At 44.1% G+C, this 25,177-nt stretch overlaps 1 long non-coding RNA gene across 1 annotated transcript in view; it reads left to right on the top strand.

The window, feature by feature from the left end:
• LOC130357745 (uncharacterized) overlaps positions 1-25,177 on the top strand; it is a 56,438-nt gene that overhangs the window by 12,395 nt on the left and 18,866 nt on the right. Inside the window, exon 3 of the long non-coding RNA XR_008889241.1 lies at positions 15,288-15,416. This is a non-coding gene — a long non-coding RNA (uncharacterized LOC130357745). The remainder of the gene's footprint in view (positions 1-15,287; positions 15,417-25,177) is intronic.

Raw genomic sequence — 25,177 nt, 5'->3', positions numbered from 1 at the left:
AAGTAGAGCTACTGATGTTAATTTTAAGCACCTACAACTTAATATTGCGGCAGAGGGGGAAGGATTTCCTTCTGGAGTGGTAGTTAGTTTAGATGTCTACAAGGCCTTTGATTCTTAAGTATGGTACTATCTCTGGAAGGTTCTGAGAGCGCTTGGGTCCGCTTGTTATATGATAACCCTAGCGCCTGCATTCGCGCTAATTTAGGTCACGGGACGAGGCAGGGATGTCCGCTGTCCCCTTTCCTATTTGCGCTTGCGGTGGAGCCTTTTGCGGCGGCCATCCATACGAATCCTGCTATTTGTGGTATACCCAGGGGTTCTATTGTTGAAAAGGTATCCCTATATGCAGATTATACGTTAGTGTACTTGGCGGATGCAGAGGGTTCTCTCTTGTCTTAATGGACCTACTTTCAGGCTTGCGGGTCAACTGGGCTAAGTCCTCCCTAATGGTGCTTTCACCTGGGGTTCCTATTCCCTCTGTTCTCCCAGCAGGGCTGCAGGTAGTTCCTCGTTTTAGATATATGGGGGTGGAGGTTACTGTATCCCTTGGGGAGTATCTCTCCCTGTATTTTGAACGACTTTTACGCTCTACTGTGGAACGGTTGAATGCCTGGTCCTCGCTTCCCTTGTCCCTAGCCAGCAGGATGAACATATTTAAAATGATTTACCTTCCTAAGTTTCTCTATCTTGTCTATAACTATTTGCCGGGATGTGAGTGTGTGTGAGTGTCTGTTTTTGTCTGTCAATGTTGGGCCTATCTCCAGTCCGATCTCAGATATAGCCCTTATATGCAGATGGCATGTGCTTAGTCCGACCTTGAATTCCTGTGTTTGTTATGGTGCTGATCTCTTTGGACCTGTGGAGACTGTTGTTTCTCTGTTTCACCTTGTTGGTGATGTACGTTCATTAAAATTACAAACTCTAAATAAATACTTAAAAAAAAAGGGATATTTGCTGGGACAGTTAGGGGCACTGGTTTCTTGCCTCTTGGTTTGTGTTCAGGTATAAGCTAACATCAGATTGTGTACTTGCTCCTCTTCAGTCCACTTCAATTCCTGACTACTACCTTCATCATTCCTTTGTGCCCTCATTAATTCAATTATCATTTGGCTTCTGTCATCTAATGATGAGTTCCTATTCTTAGTATTTCTTACCTGCTTTCATATAATTGTTCTTTTGACTGGTTGTCACACAGTCCGAAACCTACTGCAAGTCCTAAGGGTATCAGTGCTGGTAGCCACAGTTATGACCCATAAAAGGTGTCTAATATATGGGAAGTTCAGTTCTGCTATCTTTTGGCCAGCTGGCATTGCTACAATAATAACTGATAGATACAAGTTATCAATACTTTTTTGATTTCATGTAATTGCTGATATGTGTATTAATATGTATACTGAAGTGAAGGGGAAGTGAATAACATTGATAATCATTTGGCAATGGCATATTTCAAGGGGTAGGATATATGAGGCAGCAAGTAAACAGGCAGTTCTCAAGGTAGATGTGTTGGAAAACAGAAAGAAGAAAAATGGGCAGGTGCAATGATTTGAGCAACTTTGACAAGATCCAGTTTGTGATGGCTATGGTGATGGCTATATGGCTAGGTCAACTCACCTCCCCAATGACACCTCCAGCTTGCAGTGGTTATGGGTGCCTTTGGTGCCCAAAACTCATCGCAATTTGTTGGAATCAAGGTTAGACCATTTGTTTTTGTGGTGTCTTGGGGTGTGATGAGCTGAGGCGTATGAGGCAGGTGTTGTAGCCCAGGGGCAGATGTTATTAACCCCTAAATGTTCGTAACGCCAGGGCGTGGTTTTCCCGGTAACCACCCATACGGTAGTACTGCTATCCCAAGGTTAGGCAGGGCAATGATAGTCCAAGACGAGGTTAGGGTTAACGGTAGCTTTACTGAAGTAGACAGATGGAAATAGTCTTCACAGCTAGGCCAGGATCCCAGAGAGGTGGCCAGTAACACAGAAGAAACTCACAGCATGCTGGGACTTGTAGGGACTTTGACAGACTTTAGGACAACCATGCTGACTATAATAGACTTGACTCGACTATAGGTAGTGACAGCAGACATAGAAGACTTGACTTACTGACATGTGGCTGTAGGTAGGCTTTAGGCCTCCAAATGTGCTGGACACTAGCACTGAGACATCTGGACTTTACTGTATCTCAGTAGGAAGTGATAAGAGAGAGATTGTAATGGCTCCCCCTCTTATAAAGGGGGCTGAGACAGAAGTTTAATTTTTAATAGATGTCATGGAGAGGATAGATAGATTGACAGGCCTTTTTAATGGTTGGCCTAGGATGCCTGGAATCAGTGTGTTAACAACTTCCGTCAGGTCTTTTGTTTGCACCTCTCGGGTCATGATTCCATCATTTTTTAGGAATCTTGTTAATGCTGGGCAGGGGGTGTGCTTTTGCCCTGATTGTTGTGCTTCTTTGTGACTCCAACACAGCAGAGACAGAGAAGGTAGCCATCTGCAGTCTGTGTGGTCACATGGGCTTTAATCTTGGGACACCGTTTTTTCTCATGGCTGAGACTCTTGGCAGACTAAGGATTACTGGTCCTTTAAGAGACTTAGTGCTGGGCTGCAGCGGTTTGGACAGTATTTGCTGGGATCCCCCATATGGTGCTTTCCCCTTATGCTGCAAATCTTCAGGGGAGCTGCGGGGCACTACAGGGTGTATACAGGGGCCCCCCGGTACCAGTGGCTTACTTTTCGCAAGCGTTGGTGTTGGCAGAGTCTTCGCAGCAGCGGGTAATTGACCGGACCTCCGGAGCCAGGCGCTGCCACCGGGATTCGTTGTAAGGCTGCATTCATGGATCTTCCTGTTTTGGTCCCCTCAACAACAGGCTCCGGTTCCATCTTGGGACTCCCGGCACACATTGATCGCTGCAACTCTGCCATCTTCACACTCCCAGCCAGCGCTTCCGGTGAACTGAAGAGGTCAGGCTCCGCGGCACTTCTTATACTGGTCTCCGACAAGATGGCCGCCGGCCGGAAGGTCGTCATGAGCGGGGCCTGGGACCGGAATCGACTGAACGGTGCATCCTCTTTGTCCGCCCCCCCTGGCAACAAGGGGCGGACCTTTCAAGTTCCACCTCGGACTTGTCACGGCAACATGATCTCCACGCCCAGGGCCAGGACGCTGGCTCTGGCGGGAAACTTTTGCGTGCTTCTTGGCTATCAGATTAACCCTTTCAGGTATGGCAGACATTTTGGCGCGTAACATGGCTTCAGGCTTGATTTTGCACATCAGCAATTTAACTTTTGCAGGCTTCCTCACAGTAAACAACACAGTTTTCTTCAGCTCCCCCTCTACTTTTTCAGCGCCACGCTAAAAATACATTTCAGTAACAAAGTCCCGTACACTTTTCAGGCACAACATTTTTCACAACTGCATGCGATTTACTTTGGACACAGTTCAGACTCAGACTAGGGGGAGGACTTACGGCTTCATGGTTAAGGCACACACCCGTATCCGGTTCTTGATGCCAAAGTTTTGTGGTGTATCGGGAAGTGATGAGGTGAGGTGTATGGGGCAGGTGTTGTAGCCCAAGGGCAAATGTTATTGACCCCTAAATGTTTGTGATGCCAGGGCGTAGTTCTCCCTGTAACCACCCGAACGGTAGTACCGCTATCCCAAGATTAGGCAGGGCAATAATAGTCCAAGACCAGGTTAGGGTTAACGGTAGCTTTGCTGAGGTAGACCGATGGAAATAGTCTTTACAGCTAGGCCAGGATCCCAGAGAGGTGGCCAGTAACAAAGAAGGACCTCTCAGCTTGCTGGGACTTGTAGTGACTTTGACAGACTTTAGGACAGCCACGCTGACTATAATAGACTTGACTATAGATTTGACTTGACTGTAGGTAGTGACAGCAGACATAGAAGACTTGACTTACTGGCATGTGGCTGTAGGTAGGCTTGAGGCCATGACACTAGCTCTGAGACGTCTGGACTTTACTGTATATCAGTAGGAAGTGATAAGAGAGAGATTGTAATGGCTCCCCCTCTTATAAAGGGGGGCTGAGCCAGAAGCCATAGGTCAAGCTGCAGGTCACCTGGTTAGCTGGCGCTGTCTGGGTAACAAACACATCATGTGAACACAAGATCATGTGACAACTCAAAGGTACTTAATACATTAAGGTACCGTATTTATCGGGGTATACCACGCACCGGCCTAAAACACGCACCCTCATTTTACCAAGGATATTTGGGTAAAAAAAGTTTTTTACCCAAATATCCATGATAAAATGAGGGTGCGTGTGTGCGCGTGTATACCCCGATACACCTCCAGGAAAGGCAGGGGGAGAGAGGCCGTCGCTGCCCGCTTCTCTCCCCCTGCCTTTCCTGGGGTCTAGAGCGCTGCTGTCGGCCCTTTTCACCCCCTGGTTATCGGCGCCGCTGCCCGTTCTGTCCCCCTGACTATCGGTGCCGGCGCCGATAGCCAGGGGGAGAGAAGCGGCGCCGACAGCCAGGGGGAGAGAAGGGGCAGGTGCACCCATTGCCGGTGCCGCTGCCCCGTTGCCTCCCCCCATCCCCGGTGGCATAATTACCTGAGTCGGGTCCGCGCTGCTCCAGGCCTCCGTCGTGCGTCCCCAGCGTCGTTGCTATGCACGGCGCGGCGCTCTGACGTCATGCGCCGCGCCGTTCAGCGCATAGCAATGACGCCGGGGACGCACGACGGAGGCCTGGAGCAGCGCGGACCCGACTCAGGTAATTATGCCACCGGGGATGGGGGGAGGCAACGGGGCAGCGGCGCCGGCAATGGGTGCCGCTGCCCCTTCTCTCCCCCTGGCTGTCGGCGCCGCTTCTCTCTCCCTGGCTATCAGCACCGGCAATGGGGCGCCGGTACCAATAGTCAGGGGGACAGAACGGGCAGCGGCGCCGATAACCAGGGGGTGAAAAGGGCCGACAGCAGCGCTCTAGACCCCAGGAAAGGCAGGGGGAGAGAAGCGGGCAGCGACGGACTCTCTCCCCCTGCCTTTCCTGGGGGTGTATCGGCGTATAACACGCACACAGACTTTAGGCTAAAAATTTTAGCCTAAAAAGTGCATGTTATACGCCGATAAATACGGTAATTAACACCATACATAATATATATTACTATGGGGAGACACTGCAGGAGGGCCCCTAGGACACAGAGGGACTCAACCTGACAGGGCCTAAATAGTGCATGGGTGTTACGCCTAGCGCTCCGGGTCCCCGCTCCTCCCCGGAGCGCTTACGGCGTCTCTCTCTCCGCAGCGCCCCGGACGGTCCCGCTGACCGGGAGCGCTGCACTGTCATGGCCGTCGGGGATGCGATTCGCACAGCGGGACGCGCCCGCTCGCGAATCGCATCCCAGGTCACTTACCCGTTCCCGTCCCCTGCTGTCATGTGCTGGCGCGCGCGGCTCCGCTCTCTAGGGCGCGCGCGCGCCAGCTCCCTGAGACTTAAAGGGCCAGTGCACCAATGATTGGTGCCTGGCTTAATTGGCTTCCACCTGCTCCCAGACTATATCTGATCTCTGCCCCTGCACTCCCCTGCCGGATCTTGTTGCCTTAGAGCCTAGTGAAAGCGTTACTGTGTTTGTCCATACTGTGTACTTGACCTCCTGCTATTACCTTATTGACTACGATCCTTGCTGCCTGCCCCGACCTTCTGCTACGTCCGACCTTGCTTCTGTCTACTCCCTTGTACCGTGCCTATCTTCAGCAGTCAGAGAGGTTGAGCCGTTGCTAGTGGATACGACCTGGTCACTACCGCCGCAGCAAGACCATCCCGCTTTGCGGCGGGCTCTGGTGAACACCAGTAGTGACTTAGAACCGGTCCACTAGCACGGTCCACGCCTATCCCTCTCTGGCACAGAGGATCCACCTCCTGCCAGCCGGCATCGTGACAGTAGATCCGGCCATGGATCCCGCTGAGGTTCCCCTGCCTTATATCTCTGATCTCACCACGGTGGTCGCCCAGCAATCCCGACAGATCGCCCATCTAACCCACCAGCTGTCGGAAGTGTCCACCATGGTGCAGCAACTTCAGTCGCAACTTCTGTCTCTGCTACAGCAGCAACCATCTCCTCCGCCAGCTCCTGCACCCCTTCCGCAGCGAGTGGCCACTCCTAGCCTCCGCTTGTCCTTGCCGGACAAATTTGATGGGGACTCTAAGTTTTGCCGTGGCTTTCTTTCGCAATGTTCCCTGCACTTGGAGATGATGTCGGACCAGTTTCCTACTGAAAGGTCTAAGGTGGCTTTCGTAGTCAGCCTTCTGTCTGGAAAAGCCCTGTCATGGGCCACACCGCTCTGGGACCGCGATGACCCCGTCACTGCCTCTGTACACTCCTTCTCGGAAATTCGAAGTGTCTTTGAGGAACCTGCCCGAGCCTCTTCTGCTGAGACTGCCCTGCTGAACCTGGTCCAGGGTAATTCTTCCGTTGGCGAGTACGCCATACAATTCCGTACTCTTGCTTCTGAACTATCCTGGAATAATGAGGCCCTCTGCGCGACCTTTAAAAAAGGCCTATCCAGCAACATTAAAGATGTTCTGGCCGCACGAGAAATTCCTGCTAACCTGCATGAACTCATTCATCTAGCCACTCGCATTGACATGCGTTTTTCTGAGAGACATCAAGAGCTCCGCCAGGAAAAAGACTTAGATCTCTGGGCACCTCTCCCACAGTCTCCGTTGCAATCTACGCCTAGGCCTCCCGCCGAGGAGGCCATGCAAGTGGATCGGTCTCGCCTGACCCAGGAGGAGAGGAATCGCCGTAGGGAAGAAAATCTTTGTCTGTACTGTGCCAGTACCGAACATTTCTTGGTGGATTGCCCTATCCGTCCTCCACGTCTGGGAAACGCACGCTCGCACCCAGCTCTCGTGGGTGTGGCGTCTCTTGATTCAAAGTCGGCTTCTCCACGTCTCACGGTGCCCGTGCGGATTTCTCCTTCAGCCAACTCCTCCCTCTCAGCCGTGGCCTGCCTGGACTCTGGTGCCTCTGGGAATTTTATTCGGGAGTCCTTGGTGAATAAATTCCGCATCCCGGTGACCCGTCTCGTCAAGCCACTCTACATTTCCGCGGTCAACGGAGTCAGGTTGGATTGCACCGTGCGTTACCGCACGGAGCCCCTCCTAATGTGCATCGGACCTCATCACGAAAAAATTGAGTTTTTGGTCCTCTCCAATTGCACTTCCGAAATTCTCCTTGGACTACCCTGGCTTCAACACCATTCCCCAACCCTGGATTGGTCCACAGGGGAGATCAAGAGCTGGGGTACCTCTTGTTTCAAGGACTGCCTTAAACCGGTTCCCAGTACTCCCTGCCGTGACCCTGTGGTTTCCCCTGTATCCGGTCTCCCTAAAGTCTTTATGGACTCTGCCTGCCATAAGAAGTGCCTCTCCCCCCCTCCCAGTCCAGTCAGGCAAGCCTCGGTGCCTCCTCATGGCCCCCGTCCTGGTGTCACACTGCCCCGTGCCAGGCCTCGCCCTCTGCCCTCCCTCCCCATTCCCACTCCTGCTGTACTGCCTGCCGTTGAGGAATCCCTCCATTCTTTCCCGGTGTCCTCATCCCAGGGGAGGCAGTTACCGGACAAAGAGAAGGGGAGACCTAAGGGGGGGGGGTACTGTTACGCCTAGCGCTCCGGGTCCCCGCTCCTCCCCGGAGCGCTTACGGCGTCTCTCTCTCCGCAGCGCCCCGGACGGTCCCGCTGACCGGGAGCACTGCACTGTCATGGCCGTCGGGGATGTGATTCGCACAGCGGGACGCGCCCGCTCGCGAATCGCATCCCAGGTCACTTACCCGTTCCCGTCCCCTGCTGTCATGTGCTGGCACGCGCGGCTCCGCTCTCTAGGGCGCGCGCGCGCCAGCTCCCTGAGACTTAAAGGGCCAGTGCACCAATGATTGGTGCCTGGCCCAATTAGCTTAATTGGCTTCCACCTGCTCCCAGACTATATCTGATCTCTGCCCCTGCACTCCCCTGCCGGATCTTGTTGCCTTAGAGCCTAGTGAAAGCGTTACTGTGTTTGTCCATACTGTGTACTTGACCTCCTGCTATTACCTTATTGACTACGATCCTTGCTGCCTGCCCCGACCTTCTGCTACGTCCGACCTTGCTTCTGTCTACTCCCCTGTACCATGCCTATCTTCAGCAGTCAGAGAGGTTGAGCCGTTGCTAGTGGATACGACCTGGTCACTACCGCCGCAGCAAGACCATCCCGCTTTGCGGCGGGCTCTGGTGAACACCAGTAGTGACTTAGAACCGGTCCACTAGCACGGTCCACGCCTATCCCTCTCTGGCACAGAGGATCCACCTCCTGCCAGCCGGCATCGTGACAATGGGACTATATCCCGTACTGGGAAATCACATTTTGATTCCAAAAAATAGCTACTGTGGCAAAAATTGCTAAAAACATTATTGCTGATTATGACAGAAATGCATCAGAACATACAGGTGGTGTGTATGGTGCTGTGCCACCAACCACTCCCCATACTGACTCCTGTCCATCAGAGAAAGAGCCTACATTGGGCATGTCACAAGACCAATAAGAACTGCACAATGGAACAATGGAAGAGGGTGACTTGTTATAATTGATCATGGTTTCTATAACATCATGTGTCACTTACCTGGGGAAGAGATAGCTCCAGGATTATTTAAGAGTAAGGCAAAAGACTGTGATGTTCTCACAGCTCATCACTTGATACAACATTCCAATGGGCACCTTCAAGAACTTATCTACTGATCAGCCATAAAATTTAAACCATTGACACATGAACCAGTGGTCCATGATCATAGGCACCAAAGACACATTGACACATTTAGAGAGCACAGGCTATCCCATCGAAATCAATCTATTAGAAGAATTACTGGAGCATAAACTTCTAAAGATATTAATCCTGACTATGTCAGAAACGTTTTAGAACACACAGTGCACTGATGTACATAAACCGATGGGCACCACTCAAAATATGCAGGGTACAAGAAATGCCAATAATAAGACTATAAACAATAAACTAGAAGGAAAACTGGCACACCTGAAACAATGAATGAATAAAGTGTAAATAAAAAATGTACAATGTAAACTTTATTAAAAACACAGGTTATAAAGAAATTTAAAGGAGTACTCGGAAATACAGTATGAAACTTATCCCCTCTCCTAAGGAGAGGGGATAAATTTAAGATCGCGAGGGTCACTGGAGCCCCCCCGTGATTCACCGTACAGGGCCCTCGGCTCTTTGACGAAATAGTGCGTTTCGACCACCGCATGACGTGGCGGCCGACACGTTCCCTCAATACATTTTTATGGCAGAGGGGGAGACTGCCGAATGCAGCACTCTGGCTCTTTCATAGAGATGTATTGAGGGGGCGTGTTGGCTGCCTCGTCATGCGGTGGTTGGACACGCCCCCTGGCTGCTGACTGCCGGGGCCCCATACGAGAGAGTGTGGGGGGCCCCAGCAGGCAGACCCTTAGGATAGGGGAAGATTTCTTATTCCGGAGAACTACTTTAATACCATTTAACCCCTTAAGGACAAAGCTCATTTTGACCTTGTAGGGGTACTCCACCCCTAGACATCTTATGCCCTATCTAAAGGGGACCCCGGCGGTCTCTCCTGCAGCACCCCCTTCTTCAGCTGCACTGAGCAAGGATCGCTCTGTGGCTGATGAAATGCGATACGGGGAACAGAGAATTGTGACTTCACGCCGCATCCCCCAATGCAAGTATATGGGAGGGGTCAAGGCATGCCCCCTCCCTTAGGCTTGCATTGAGGGGGTGGGGCGTGACATCACAAGGGGGCAGAGCCATGACATCATGATACTCCTTCCCCTGTATCGCCTGTCATCAGCCACGGAGCGATCCTCGCTCCATGCAGCTTAAGAAGGGGGTGCTGCAGGAGAGATTGCGGGGGTACCCAGCAGCGGGACCCCCCGTGATCAGACATCGTATGCCCTATCCTTTGGATAGGGGATAAGATGTCTGGGGGTGGAGTACCCCTTTAAGGACCAGGCCAATTTAGATTTTTGCATTTTTGTTTTTTGCATCCCAAACTCTTTAATTTTTTTTCACCTACAGACTCATATGAGTGCTTGTTTTTTGCGAGACCAATTGTACTTTGTAATGAGGTAAGTAGAAGAGACCATGGCACTCTAGGTATCCGATGCACTTAAAAGAGATTTATTGTGGCACAGATGTTACACAGGAGAGATGTGAGATGCACACATCTCTCCTGTGTTACCTGTGTGCTGCAATAAATCTATTTCAAGTGCATCGGATACCTCGAGTGCCATGGTCTCTTTTACTTACCTCATTACATCATTGAGCAGTTAGACAGAAAACTTCCGAAGCTAATAACTATTGGAAGGATTAAGATTTTCTTAATAGAAGTAATTTACAAATCTGTTTAACTTTCCAGAGCCAGTTGATATATATAAAAAAAGGTTTTGCCTGGAATACCCCTTTAACTGACCCGGATAACTCACGTCGAGAGTGTTCCGTGAGCCCCTCTGAGATGCTGGAGATTTTTAGTTTCACTTTAGACACAGTGATCGGTGTTGATCACGACGTCTAAAGGGTTAATGACCAGCAGCGGCGTTAATGACTGATAGTAGCCGATACTCACTGTTCTGAAGCGAGTGCAGCCCTTCCTCCTTAAAAGGTTACAAACATAAATGACCAGGGTGCAGACAAAAATAAACCCCACAACACCCTCCCTAAGGTGACAATCCCTAAGGGTGTGTTCACACACTATTACTAGCAGCGGGTTTCCCGCTGTGGAAATCCTGCTGCGAGTTACAATACCATTGATTTAAATGGGTCCACAGACAGTCTGCAATAGTTTCAGATTTGCATACCCATTCAAATGAATGGTAGCGTTACTCGCAGTGGGTTTCCCGCAGCAGGAAACCCACTGCTAATAATAGCATGTGAACGCAACCTTAGGGAAAATTATGAGGGATCCCCAATATGACAGATAATAATAATAATTCGGTCCCTAGGGCCTATAAAAGATAGATATGTCTGCCATACAAAATATGTGTGTATAAATAAATATATATATATATATATATATATATATATATACATATATATGTATATATATATATATATATATATACACACACACACACACACACTCACAGTGGGGCAAAAAATATTTAGTCAGCCACCAATTGTGGAAGTTCTCCCACTTAAAAAGATGAGAGAGGCCTGTAATTTTCATCAAAGATATACCTCAACTATGAGAGACATAATGAGAAAAAAATCCATAAAATCACATTGTCTGATTTTTAAAGAATTTATTTGCAAATCATGGTAGAAAATAAGTGTTTGGTCAATAACAAAAGTTCCTCTCAATACTTGGTTATATACCCTTTGTTGGCAATGACAGAAGTCAAACATTTTCTGTAAGTCTTCACAAGGTTTTCACACACTGTTGCTGATATTTTGGCCCATTCCTCCATGCAGATCTCCTCTAGAGCAGTGATGTTTTGGGGCTGTTGCTGGGCAACATGGACTTTCAACTCCCTCCAAAGGTTTTCTATGGGGTTGAGATCTGGAGACCAGATCTGGAGCTAGGTCTCTCCAGGACCTTGAAATGCTTCTTAGGAAGCCACTCCTTCTTTGCCCGGGCAGCGTTTTTGGAATCACTGTCATGCTGAAAGACCCAACCACCTTTCATCTTCAATGCCCCTGCTGATGGAAGGAGGATTTCACTCAAAATCTCGCGATACATGGACCCATTCATTCTTTCCTTTCCACGGACCAGTCATCCTGGTCCCTTAGCAGAAAAACAGTCCCAAAGCATGATATTTCCACCCCATGCTTCACAGTAGGTATGGTGTTCTTTGGATGCAACTCAGCATTCTTTCTCCTCAAAACACGATGAGTTGAGTTTTCACCAAAAAGTTCTACTGTGGTTTCATCTGACCATATGACATCCCAATGACATCCCAATCCTCTTTTGGATCATCCAAATGCTCTCTAGCAAACTTCAGACAGGCCTGGACATGTACTGGCTAAAGCAAAAGGACACGTCTGGCACTGCATTATTTGAGTCCCTGGTGGCATAGTGCGTTACTGATGGTAGTCTTTGTTACTTTGGTCCCAGTTCTCTGCAGGTAATTCACTAGGTCCCCCCGTGTGGTTCTGGGCATTTTGCTCACCACTCTTGTGATCATTTTGACACCACAGGGGGAGAGCTTGCGTGGAGCCCCAGGTCGAGGGAGATTATCATTGGTCTTGCATGTCTTCCATTTTCTAATAATTAGTCCCACACTTGATTTCTTCACACCAAGCTGCTTGCCTATAGCAGATTCAGTCTTCCCAGCCTGGTGCAGGTCTACAAATTTGTTTCTGGTGTCCTTCAACAGCTCTTTGGTCTTGGCCATAGTGGAGTTTGAAGTGTGACTGTTTGAGGATGTGGACAAGTGTCTTTTATACTGATAACAAGTAAGTTCAAACAGGTGGCATTAATATAGGTAACGAGTGGAGGACAGAGGAGACTCTTAAAGAAGAAGTTAAAGGTCGGTGAGAGCCAGAAATACTTATTTTCCACCATAATTTGCAAATAAATTCTTAAAAAATCAGACAATGTGATTTTATGGATTTTTTTTTCTCAGTTTGTCTCCCATAGTTGAGGTATACCTATGATGAAAATTACAGGCCTCTCTGATCTTTTTAAGTGGGAGAACTTTTTTGCCCCACTATATTAACATGTGATACATATGCAAATTAGGCAATACAATCCGGTTCTGAACCTATATACACACCAATATATGCAAATGATGCAAAAAGCAAACGAAAACAATTTAAAAAAAAGTACAGGACCTGGACACACCAATATATGCCTACCAATATATATACTTGTGCTCATACAAATAAATGAGAACACAAATCCGATGCACATGAATACATGAAAGTACTAGTGTTCTATAAGTGTAACATTCTAAAAATGGCATACAATATCCTGGCCGGAAATATACTAGTAGATGACCTAGGAAGAATTAGAACTAAAGATATAGGGGGAGAACTCAGAATGATCATAGGGAATAAACCTCTACTTGTTCCGCTGCTTACAACAGAAGCTACATTAAGAGTGAGGATAAAGACTTTTGTCTGCGTTCATATACACTGAACAATATGATACAAACAGAATTCCCTGGTAATGGCGGAAAAGTCAGTCCTGAAGTGTGAGAGCAGGCTAGGCGCATGATCGGAGCCAGATTTGTGCCTAATTAGCTTAACTGGAAGTGGGGCAATATACATTGATATCCTCAATAACGTATACACATTTGCCAATACCACATAACACCCGCCTCAATGTGAGTCCTAAGTATACAACAGAGAATGCTAAACCTTAGCAGACCGACAAATAATGATTACTATGATAACAAATATAGAAAATATTATGTTCCCCCTTGTCAATGTAGACAAGCATGTTTATCATAATACATGAAATGAGTAGGTTTTCTGCTATGTGGAATGGGGTATGTCCAGACAAACATATTATGATGCATAATAAAAATATATACATCATTATTTCAAGATTACTCTGAATATCAGCAAGAAAACATCCTGCAAAATTGTTACAATGAAAAGTACAGTATGAAAAAAAGGGATAAATAGATAAACATGTAGAATTGCATGAGATAAATAACCTTCTCTGCTACCACACAAATAAAACAACATTAGGTGCTGTAATAAGCATAACAACCACTAGCACTGCTCTCAGTGTGATCATTAGGAACAATATGGCTATGTGTGGATAAAATCAGGCATACAGTTTTTCTGTACAACTTATACGATCATAAATTGCCACCATGTAGGATGAGTATCCATATTAGCTATTTTACGATAAACCATTATTTCCGATTCTTTCTTGTTTATTTCTTCTGTCTTGCACAGTTTTTCCAGATCTCTGATTTTAATTGGTTGCCTCAGTGTTATGTGTGTGTGTATATGTATATATATATATATATATATATATATATATATATATATTTGTAAATTTACAGTTACAAAAAATTACAAAAAGTAATATCAGTAATAGGAGTCAGTAATATATATATATATATATATATATATATATATATATTTATATGCACAGGTTGACATGCACAGGTTGACTGCTCTGTTGATGATCCTCCTGAAGGTGCTGTTTTCCTTGGCACTCCGTAGGGGCAGGAAGATCTGGATACAGTAGGGAGGAAAAGAGAAAAGCACAGTACATTGGGGGCTGCCATCTAGATTGGAGTGAGTGCCCCTCTTCCTCTGAATGAGGAGGAAGCACTCACTGATACAGGAGGTCCAGAGCTGTGTGACCCCTCTGTAGTGTCCTCACCTTACCTCACCTGTCCTGCATGGCACCATAGGGGTCTGCAGGCAGTTATGGGTTAAGTATCTGATCTGTACAGCTCCTGGCCCTTCTGCAGTATCCTGCATGGCACCATAGTTATGAGTTAACTTCTCCTGACTCCCCTTGTACTTTCTGCTGCTGTATGTGATCTGCACAGCTTAGGAAAGGTGGGGGGGGGGGGGGGGGGGGCTAAGTACGGAGAGAGTGCTGGGACATAAAAAGTGGCAGCCTTACACAGTGACATAATCCTAGCTCTGCAAAGCCCCTACTGTCAGTCCCGACTGCTGCAGAAACTGCAAGTGAAGCGCATGAAGGAGGAGGAAAAGTTGAAGGGGTGTTCCAGGATGTTTTTTTATTTGACTATGATACAGGGGCTGTAAAGTTAGTGTAGATCATAATTTAGTGTCTATACCTGTGTGTGACGGTTTTCTCACAATTCTTCTGTGATTTTCCCATTTAAATATTTATTTTTAACAGCATACAAAATGACTGTTGTCTCAGATTTTTTCCAGGTTGCAATGCAGCCGAGACCTGACTCGCTAGTCAGCTAATGTCAGGGAGTCTGTCTGCTTCAATGGGTGGAGGGATCGCTTGGTGGGAGAGAGATCAATCTGCAACTAATGCAACAGCTGTAGGCACCCTGATTGAAAACCACAGGTCTTTTGAATGGATGCAGCTCATTTATATTTCAATAGGGGGAGTGGCTGATGTGTGGGAGGGAGAAAAATGGAATTATGGGATTTGTAGGCAAAGAAGAAAACTCAAAAAGGAAATATCAGTTAACAAAAAGCTAGCCACAGTGTTATGGTAATCTCACAACATAGCCATTTAGCCCCAAGAAAAGCGCATATCCTTTCTAAGCATATCCATTACTGTCTGGCAGGTATGTACTAAAATCACCTTATGGTGGATAACCCCTTTAACCTATTACTGCTTTGCACCCCTCTGCAGTGCCATGATCTACGCACAGACAGACATGGGCCCCAGACATGAAGATGAAGTGAATGAAGTTAAAGTGTTCCCCACAGCTGGCCCCTGCCATGTCACTTCATGTGTTTTCCAGGTCTTACCAGCAGCAAGGTATGTAGCCATTCTTTTTTGTAGGAATGTGCATATATGTGACTCTATATATGTATGCATGTTAGTTTGTGATTGTGTGTTGTATGTGTGACTATGGAGTGATTGTGTGTTGTATGTGTTACTATGTGGTGATTGTGTGTTGTATGTTTAACTATTAGGGGATTGTGTGTTGTATGTGTGACCATGTGGTGATTGTGTGTTGTATGTGTGACTGTGTGTCTATATAAAGGGTCATAGTGTGTAGGTGTTGAATGCATGCATAAGTGCATTCATGTAAGTCGGCTTATGCTTTAGGCTGCATGCAATGTCTTGTGCAACCTGCAAGAAATGGTTCTGAGCTGCTCTAGAAGATGAAGTCCAGAGTGGAGGATACAAAGGGCCTGGCCTCAGCACAGGAACGGAAGGAAGGTAAGTGAGATTTTTATTATTTTTTTGTAGGTGTTTTTTATTATTACCCTTTATTGGCTTGTCAAACCTTCTGGTATTTTACAGCACTAATTACTGTTTTCTTCTAATTATGAGGGTACTTCTTGGTATATATTGAATATTTAACACTTTAGAAGCTTTTGAAGTTTTTTTTTACATATATACTCATTCCTTTGTTTTAGTGATAATAGAGCATTATGCGCTTTATTTGATATGATATGAATTATGGGGCATAGTTTTACATACATTTTTCTTTTTAATTATTGTGTATATCTTTTAATCTGTGATCCTCCACCCTCTTGTACTTTTTAATCTTATCTTATTGTATAAATGTTTTATTGGGGGCATGAAGTGATTGTGGGACTGCATCTGATGTAGGACTTCATATGCTGTCTGGAAGACTTTTTCTAGTGATGATCTATGGGATTTATGGGCTTCACATCTCAGTTGCAGCATTTTAATTTTATACCTTACATTTGGAAGAAGAAAATATCTGTGCACATCCCTACAAACTAGTGATCATAGGGACAAACAGTTATCCCACTGAATAATTCTAGTCATCCTCTTCCCAGTCTAAAATGTCTACTTTATGGTAACAACGAATGGCATTCAATTACACAACAAGCAGAGATGATGACCATTTGTCTTCCCTTCTTCTCCAATAAGCTGTTTTCAGTACTAGAGAACATCAGATAAATTTTATTGGCTAAGTGATGTTTTGCAATAGAAACCTTACAACAGAGATCAGGTAAGCTGTGCCTTCCCTTTAGATATATACCTGCACTCCGTCATTCAGTCCTGAGCTAAAAACATTAGTGACCATAACAAGAGGGGCCTTGAGACCTGTTGTTTCTTGGGCCTGCCGAAAGTCTTTGTCTTCTTTTTTGCATTAATATTACAAGACAAGTTGACATAGTATCTTGATAAATATTGAATGTGGTACCAAAATGGTGAAAGCAACCATATAAACAAGTTATTATACAATGTAAACATCAGTGTACAAGCTTGATTTATTGTGAATCCTTCAATTGCCTATTAAAAGGATGGTAGTTGTAGTTAGGGGGCTATGTGGCCAGGTCACATTCATATTGTCTTGTTTTATTCTCAGACCTAGATGAAGGTAATTGTTCTAAACAACTCTCCTGTATTTCTTAAACAATGGATTCACCTAGTGCTATTTGACCGTATCATGTCAAAGCAAGGCTTTTCTCTTCTACTATTCACATGTCAGCTTACTGTCACTACCAAAGAAATGGTAAACACAGATGTGACCATCTTAAGAAAAAGGGCAAATCAGTCGTTTGATCTTTTTTTAACTTACGTATTCTCGGTATAAGATGTTAACACATGTATGCATGACAGCAGAATGTGTATCATTACATGACTCACACAGTACTTACAGTCCTTGTCATCATCTACAATCCCGAGTTTTCAAACACCACCCTGTCTAGTAACACACCTGTTTAAACAAACAAACAAGACAGCAGAAAACAGGATCCATAGGGGCCTATTTCCTACAGTGCAGCAGATGCACATAAAAGGGACATCTTTTGGTAAAGAGAAAAAAGTTACCTATGCAGTGCCTTGCAAAGACGAAGAAGTTGCAAAAGTTTAGGCACACCTTGTCAAATGCGACTTTTTGCAGGGAGGAACTTTATGCTTGATATGTCTGGAAATAAAAATGCACATTACTGTTTAATTCAATTTGTCAATTGAAAAATTTTAATGTTTTTTTCCGGGCTTCAAATTGTTCATTCAAATAAGTATAAAATGTCCACACTGCTGGTGTGACCTGGCCCTTTAAAGGGGCCACAAAGGTTGCAAGAATAGTTAACTGTCCTAATAAGCTGTTAACAAAAAGATGAATGTAAAGTGTTATTTATTATCTCTATATTGCTGAAATGATCAGTCACTTACAGTGACCCCTCGACCTGCAATGGCCCCGACATATGATAATTTCAACATGCGATGGTCTCTCAGAGGCCATCGCATGTTGAAGGCAGCATCAACATACGATGCTTTTGTATGTCGGGGCCATTGCATAAACGGCTATCCGGCAGCGCTGACTGCTTCAGCCACCACTGGATAACCGTTTACGGTGCCCCGTGAGCTCCGGTGATGGTCACTTACCTGTCTTCGGGGCTCCGGCGCGTCCTCTTCGGGATCCCCTGCATCGGCGGCGCTCTCCATCGACGTCATCACATCGCTGCGGACTCCGTCCCGTCATCCAATAGGAGTGGCGTGCGTAGCAACGTGATGGCGGCGATGGAGAACGCGGTTGCCGTGGAAGCAGAAGCCTTGCAGGAGCGTTGGAGACACCCTGGGGACGCGGCGACAGCGATGGACGGCGACATCCCAGGCAGCGGTGACGGTCCGCAGCGGCACGGACAGGTGAGTACAACTTTCTCTATCAGTGGTCTACAACCTGCGGACCTCCAGATGTTGCAAAACTACAACACCCAGCATGCCCAGACAGCCAACAGCTGTCCGGGCATGCTGGGTGTTGTAGTTTTGCAACATCTGAAGGTCCGCAGGTTGTAGACCACTGTCCTATACTTTACATTGCACGGATCCCTCAAGATATGTTGAGGGACCACTGTATTTACAATGTATCCTTCATGGTTAGAGGTAAATCCTACAATACTATACAATGTCCAGTTCACCACAGTACGTAAAAAAAACTGATAAATACAGAGTAAGATATTTCCCATTATATGGATTTTTTTTCAGATGTTGGGGCTTGCCAAATACTTGTCTATTTAACTTTAATGCAACCAGTGTTTGGATATTTTTGGATATTTTTTTTTATAAACTACAATATCCATTTTCTTATATAGAATTATTCTCCTAACTGTTACAAATAATAACACATTAACATTGAACTCAATTCACTACACAATGAACAGTAATTCCAAATTTTTGTATTTTCCCATCATATTGTTTATGCGCTACTTTAATAAGGGTAATGGAAATTGTCAGAGAATTTTACAGGTCATAGAAATAATTCTAAAATATCTCCAGTACGGTATCATTCAGAGGTAAAGTTTGGAACCATAAAATTCTATGGATGTCACATTATGTATTTATTCTATGGCCATGTAGATGAAAGAGGCCTGGGGTATGTTTCACACAAGCACAATACAGAGAACTTTTACTATCTTTATTATGGCTGCGAGGCCCAGGCCAACTGGGGTGCTCTGGGAAAGTTAAGAAAAATAAAAATGCCCCAAAGCCACCACAATACCTGTTCTGTGTACATATCGTTTCTTTCAATTTATCCTCCCCCCCCCCCCCCCACCAGCAATAAATCACGCTATGCTCTGAATGGCAGCAGTCAGTGACTACTGCAGGAAAAGAGCAGTGTTATGTGCTGAGGAGACTGGGCTGTTTTTCTCCTGGCAAGATCCTCACACAGAGAGGGGAGGGGAGCTGTGGCTCTGAAGCCAGAAATCACATGGTGTTTTTCTTGCAGGAGGGTGGGGGCTAGTCTCATTGAGGGATTTGCACAAAGACAAGGAGGATCTGAGAATGACGTCTTTCTCTCACTCCCTGCATGTAAGTGACAGCTGAAAGAGGGAAACTGCTCTATATAGCTAATGAATGATATTTACACAAATAAATAGGTTGGTGGGAGGGAAAGGATGGGCTATGAGTTTAGTTCCTCGGAGTACCCCCTTCAAACTGACAGCATTATAGGGATCAGTGAAACTTTTAGTCATTAGATCCATGGTCAAGTCTGGAACTGAGGCTGTAATATGGTGGCAAAAATATGCCCATATTACACAACCAGCCCTCTCGTATTCTACCTACAGTACAATAACCATACGTTTTTTTAAAGGACATCATTGAAACATATAAGGACTAAGAGTGATTTAAGTCAGTTTATATTTCAAAGCAGACGAGCCATATTTTTTCTTAGTGATTGATTTATTAGACTTTCTGGAGTGACTCATGTAAGAAATAGTCTTTAAATGTCGGTGAATAATAGAAACATTCTAATCCTTTTATAGAAGTTTGCTAACCTAGTTATTGTAAATCTAAACAAAAAGTCAACTTACCTCCAGTGCTCATTTTACAACCACAATTTATTAGTTATTTCTGACAGATTGCCTAATAAAATCAGACTGGTAATAGAAGCCACAAGTAATAATCGTATATATATGTGGTTTGTATGTTGCAGACCAAAGCAGCATTTTTATCCAATTATTAAGAATAGGAGACAAATTCCTAAAGAGACCTACATGAAGCTATATTTAAAAAATTGGAAAGTGAAGTACTATGTAAAACCAAAGTCCCTACATGCATTGCTGCATACTTATTCTCTAATATAGTAGCTAATTTCATGGTACAGCTGTAGGTCAATGAGTAGTTTAAATATGGGTGTATACCTTTTTTTTAATTTTTATTTTTTAGAACAGTTTAATGTTATGGTACCAGTATATTCAGTGTTTTACATATATTTTAACCCCTTAACGACAATGGACGTAAATGTACGTCATGATGATGTGGTACTTAACGCACCATGATGTACATATACGCGCTGCCATGACTACGAGCACCGGGCGGGTGCACGCGTCATGCGCGGCAGGTCCCTGCAGCTATCAGCAGCCAGGGACCCGCCGGTAATGGCGGACATCCGCGATCACGTGGATGTCCGCCATTAACCCCTCAGATGCCGTGATCAGTACAGATCGCGGTACTTTCAATGGATGATCGGATCGCCCGCAGTGCTGCTGCGGCGATCCGATCACCCAGCATGGCGGGCGGAGGTCCCCTCACCTTGCTCTGGCCGTCTCCCGGGGTCTTCTGCTCTGGTCTGAGATCGAGCCCACCAGAGCAGAAGATCACCTATAATCCCCTCCTCAATAAAAATGTAAAATGTCAGTTTTTCCCATTTTACCCCCATAAAGTGTAAAAAAAAAAAATGAATACACATATTTGGTATTGCTGCATGCATAAATGTCCGAACTATTAAAATATAATGGTATTGATCCCGTATGGTGAACGGTGCGAACGTAAAAAAAAAAAGAAAAACACTAAATTGCTACTTTTTTGTCACATTTTATTAAAAAATAAATAAATAAAAACATTTATAAACATTTTATAACCACACATTTGGTATCAATAAAAAGTACAGATTATGGTGCAAAAAATGAGCCCTCATACCGCCGCTTATACGGAAAAATGAAAAAGATATAGGTAGTCAAAATAGACGGATTTTAAACATACTAATTTGGTTAAAAAGTTTGCGATTTTTTTAAGCGCAACAGTAATAGAAAAGTATGTAATCATGGGTATCATTTTAGTCATATTGACCCACAGAATAAAGAACACATGTCATTTATACTGTAAATTGTACGGCGTGAAAACAAAACCTTCCAAAATTTGCTAAATTGCGGTTTTCTTTTTAATTTCCCCACACAAATAGTATTTTTTTGGTTGCGCCATACATTTTATAGTACAATTTGTGATTTCATTATGCAGGACAACTGGTCATGCAAAAAACAAGCCCTCATACTAGTCTGTGGATGAAAATACAAAAGAGTTACGATTTTTAGAAAACGAGGAGGAATAAACGAAAATGCAAAAATAAAATTGGCTTGGTCCTTAAGGTCAAAATGGGCTTGGTCCTTCAGGGGTTAAAGAAGTGTTTTATCAGGAAGCAGATATGCACAGAACTGTATAGGGTTATCTTGACTCTGACTAGCGTAACTCAATAAGGCTAATCCGCATCCAAAACTGAGAAACAAAGATTTGTCAAAACCTGTTCAGAGAAAAAGTTGCCTAGTTGCCCATAGCAACCAATCAGATTGCATATTTCAATGAATATTGCAGATTTCATTTTAAAAAACAAATGAAAGAAGCAACTTTTCCTCTGGACAGGTTTTGATAAATCTTCCCAACTGAGCCTCACAATAGGGTTAGGATATATTCACATAAAAAGGCTAAAAAAAAACAACAAAATATGCCTAAAATATTTGTGGTTTCCAGCATCCTTTGACTTCAATGACGTTACTTTTTCAGAGCAATTCGTCTTGGAAGCTTACATTAAAGTGTTACTGTTGTTAATAAGAAAAATAAAAAATAATTCTTAAATCAGTGTAGTAACGTGCCCTAAGACCTGTATACATAATAACATGCATGTGTTAATGTATACATAATAACATGAATGTGTTAATATGTAAAATACCTTTTGATTTATGTATATCTGTGATCAGTCTTCTGAATTCCTGTCAGAGGCTGGGGACCTTTCTCCTGGAGTATGATGAGCTCATCTCCTCCCCCTCCCCTCTCCCTTGTCATGAGGTCTACACAAACATATTAACATTTACAAAGCATATTGGCATGCTCTATATAACTCTAATGCAGCTGTGAATGCTCTACATAACTCGAATACAGCCATGTGAATTTACAGTGCATGTAAATGCTTCTCAACTGAAGAGACTGCAAGCTGTCTGGATTTTGTCTGGATCTCACAGGTGTTCTCTTCACACAGTATACACTGTACTGAGTGAGCAGAGGAGAGAGAAAACCACACCCCCACTCTCCCTCCCCTTCTCCTCTAGGATTTCGGTCCTTTTGGTCCTGACAGATATATCAGAACCAAATAGCCCTAGATACCAGGGTTCGTTTTCAAAATTAAAGAGACAGAGGCCATGGTTTTAAACATTTATTTCACATGTTTAGCAATAACATTTTAATGAACTATATTAGAAAACTGTTTTGTTTTTAATGAACTATGAAATGAAAAAAAGTTTTTAATAACAGTAACACTTTAAGGTCAAAGGGAGCTTGAAAAAAATGCCTTTAAAAAAACCAGAAATACCTGCATTTTTAAAAGCTATCTGTAAACACCATAGGGGACATTTACCATTGTTTTCTTTGGTAAGCAAGTTTTGAAGGCTTTTTTTTTCTTCTTTTTTTTGTGCTTTGGCTTTGCTTATGAGCTTTATATTTATCATACCAACAAAGGGGGTTGTTAAATTTAGAGCACATAAGCCAAACACAAAAGTCTCAGCAGAGACTTTTTTTTGCGACTTTTTAATTTACGTAAGATAGTTTTGTACTCTAGGTCAGACCTGGATTTGACTTGCAACTTTTTAAAGGGCTTTCTTTTGCCTACATGCGACATTTGCACATCATAAATACTTGACCACTGCAAAGTGAAAACTGAAATTTGCTTAGTTAAGGCTGTTTTCAACTTTTTGCTTCTCACAAAAGTCCCACAAAAAAGTGCTTATTCACATGTGCGACTTTTTGTGTGCCTGGAGTAAGCAAAAAGAAAATAAAGTAAAGGCTCTAAATACCTTAATAAATGTCCCCACATGCTCGTTTGCAAGCTGTTTTGGAGGTTGTTTTTGAACATACCCTTAAAGTAAAAAAATAATAATTATGTATTGCTGTGTACAAAATTGTCGAAACTCTTCTAACAGTTGTGATCTTGTGTAGTTAATGGTAAAAACGCAAACATATAACAAGTTTGCTGATTTTTGGTCACACATTAAAGAAAATGATACAGACATAATGATACACAGATGTTTTTTTTTATTTTTTAAGTTTATTTTTTTTATAGTAACAAAAAACAATGATTATCCAAGTTTACTATTGTTGAAATCATACTCACCCTACACATATTTTTTTTTTCCTCACTTAGTTATACATTATAGGGTAAAATAAAGGGCACCACTAAAAAGTACAGATTGTTCTGCAAAAAAATAAGCCTTCATACGACTATATAAATATAAAGATTATGGTCCTTAGAAGGTGAAGAGAAAGAAAATGTAAACCAAAGATCAAAATTCGAGGGGGCGGGGTTCAGGAGGGATTTGGGAATGGGTTAACATTAGTTAACGTATTTACATCACTGTGCAGACAATGCTTCAATACAACACTTCAGTAATCTAAATTTGTCATATAATGAAGCACTTATATCTGCTTGTTTCCCTGTTTAACTCAGCAGCTATGATCATCTCTGATCACATGACTACTACTGAATGTCTTACCGATGGAGTGCCCATAAGAATAGTGGTCGCCTGAGTCAGATCACAAATGGAATACATAAACGTCTATGCACTGCCATGCTGTTAGACTATGCTATGCCTAACAATGTAACGTACTAATTTAGGAAAATGGAATGTTTTGAGCCTTTATCTCCTGCTATGCCTTTTTGTCTAATATTTTATCATAACTCCATATAATCTGTGTAGAAACCTCATGCTAACACTCTAACGCTAACACTTTTGTTCCTATACCGGAGACAGACGGGATAGATTTTTTTGCAGCCTGTTTTTGTGTTGGGAAGGCAAATCTTTAAGATACTTACTGAATGTACAACTAGACTGTATGGCTTGGTTGGTCTGGGGTCCGACCTCTGGAACCCCCCCCCCCCCCACGGGACCTCCTGCCTGGCACCCGGCTCTTCCCGTGCATAGAGCTGTGTTGTCCACTGCACAAAGCAGTGGCCGACAAGCCTCTTCCATGTATCTCTATGGGAGAGCCGGAGATAAAGTGTATCTTTGGCTTTCCCATAGAGATACATGAAGCGGTGTGTCAACCACTGCTTTCTGCATGGAGAGATTGCTGCTTCATGCATGGGGAGAGGAGGGGAGGCAGGGGATTGCTGGAGGTCCCAGATGTCGAACAACCCCTCCCCCCCATGCCTGCGATCAGACACTTATTCTCTATCCAGTGGATAGGGGATAAGTTTTAAAATACCGAAGTACCCCCTTAAGTCCAGCAGCATTTTTGCTGTTACAGAGAATGTGTTTACTGAACATTAAAGTATGTAGCGGTATCCAACCCATGTCCTATAAATGTAGTTCAAGACACAATAGCTATAACAGCTATAAGAAACTCATATGACCACTTTAAACTCAAGTCTACAAAACTGCCCATAGGCATGCGATCTTATGTATTATTGGTATATGATAATGCACTCATATGTACTTATAGGAATACACATCAAATCTGAAGGACAATTGCTGATATGGTTCAAAAGAGCATGTACATACTTGATAAGTCAGTAGCTGACCTCCTACATCATTGCCGGTATCAGAGTGGTTGGGGGTCACTACATGCATTTTATAATGTAAAGTAGTTGTGCTAACCTCCGATGCTGAGGCCCTAAGCTCAACATATGCAGCTTCTATCGATTTGATTTCTGTTTTTATGGATCTACCTTCTTGAAATAATCATTAACTACAATGATTTGTTGCCATTGACTAGAAGTTGCATTGCTTTTATATACATATTTTTTGCCTCTGTAATTTTAATTTTGCTGTTAATAAAATGTGTAGACAGGGCAATCCATCATCGGTCATTGTTGTAGTGAGAGA

The sequence above is a fragment of the Hyla sarda genome, chromosome 2 (genome assembly GCF_029499605.1).
Source record: "Hyla sarda isolate aHylSar1 chromosome 2, aHylSar1.hap1, whole genome shotgun sequence".
Classification (NCBI taxonomy): Eukaryota; Metazoa; Chordata; class Amphibia; order Anura; family Hylidae; genus Hyla; species Hyla sarda.
Note: the sequence above shows the minus strand (reverse complement) of the source record. Positions and strands in the feature narration are given on the sequence as shown.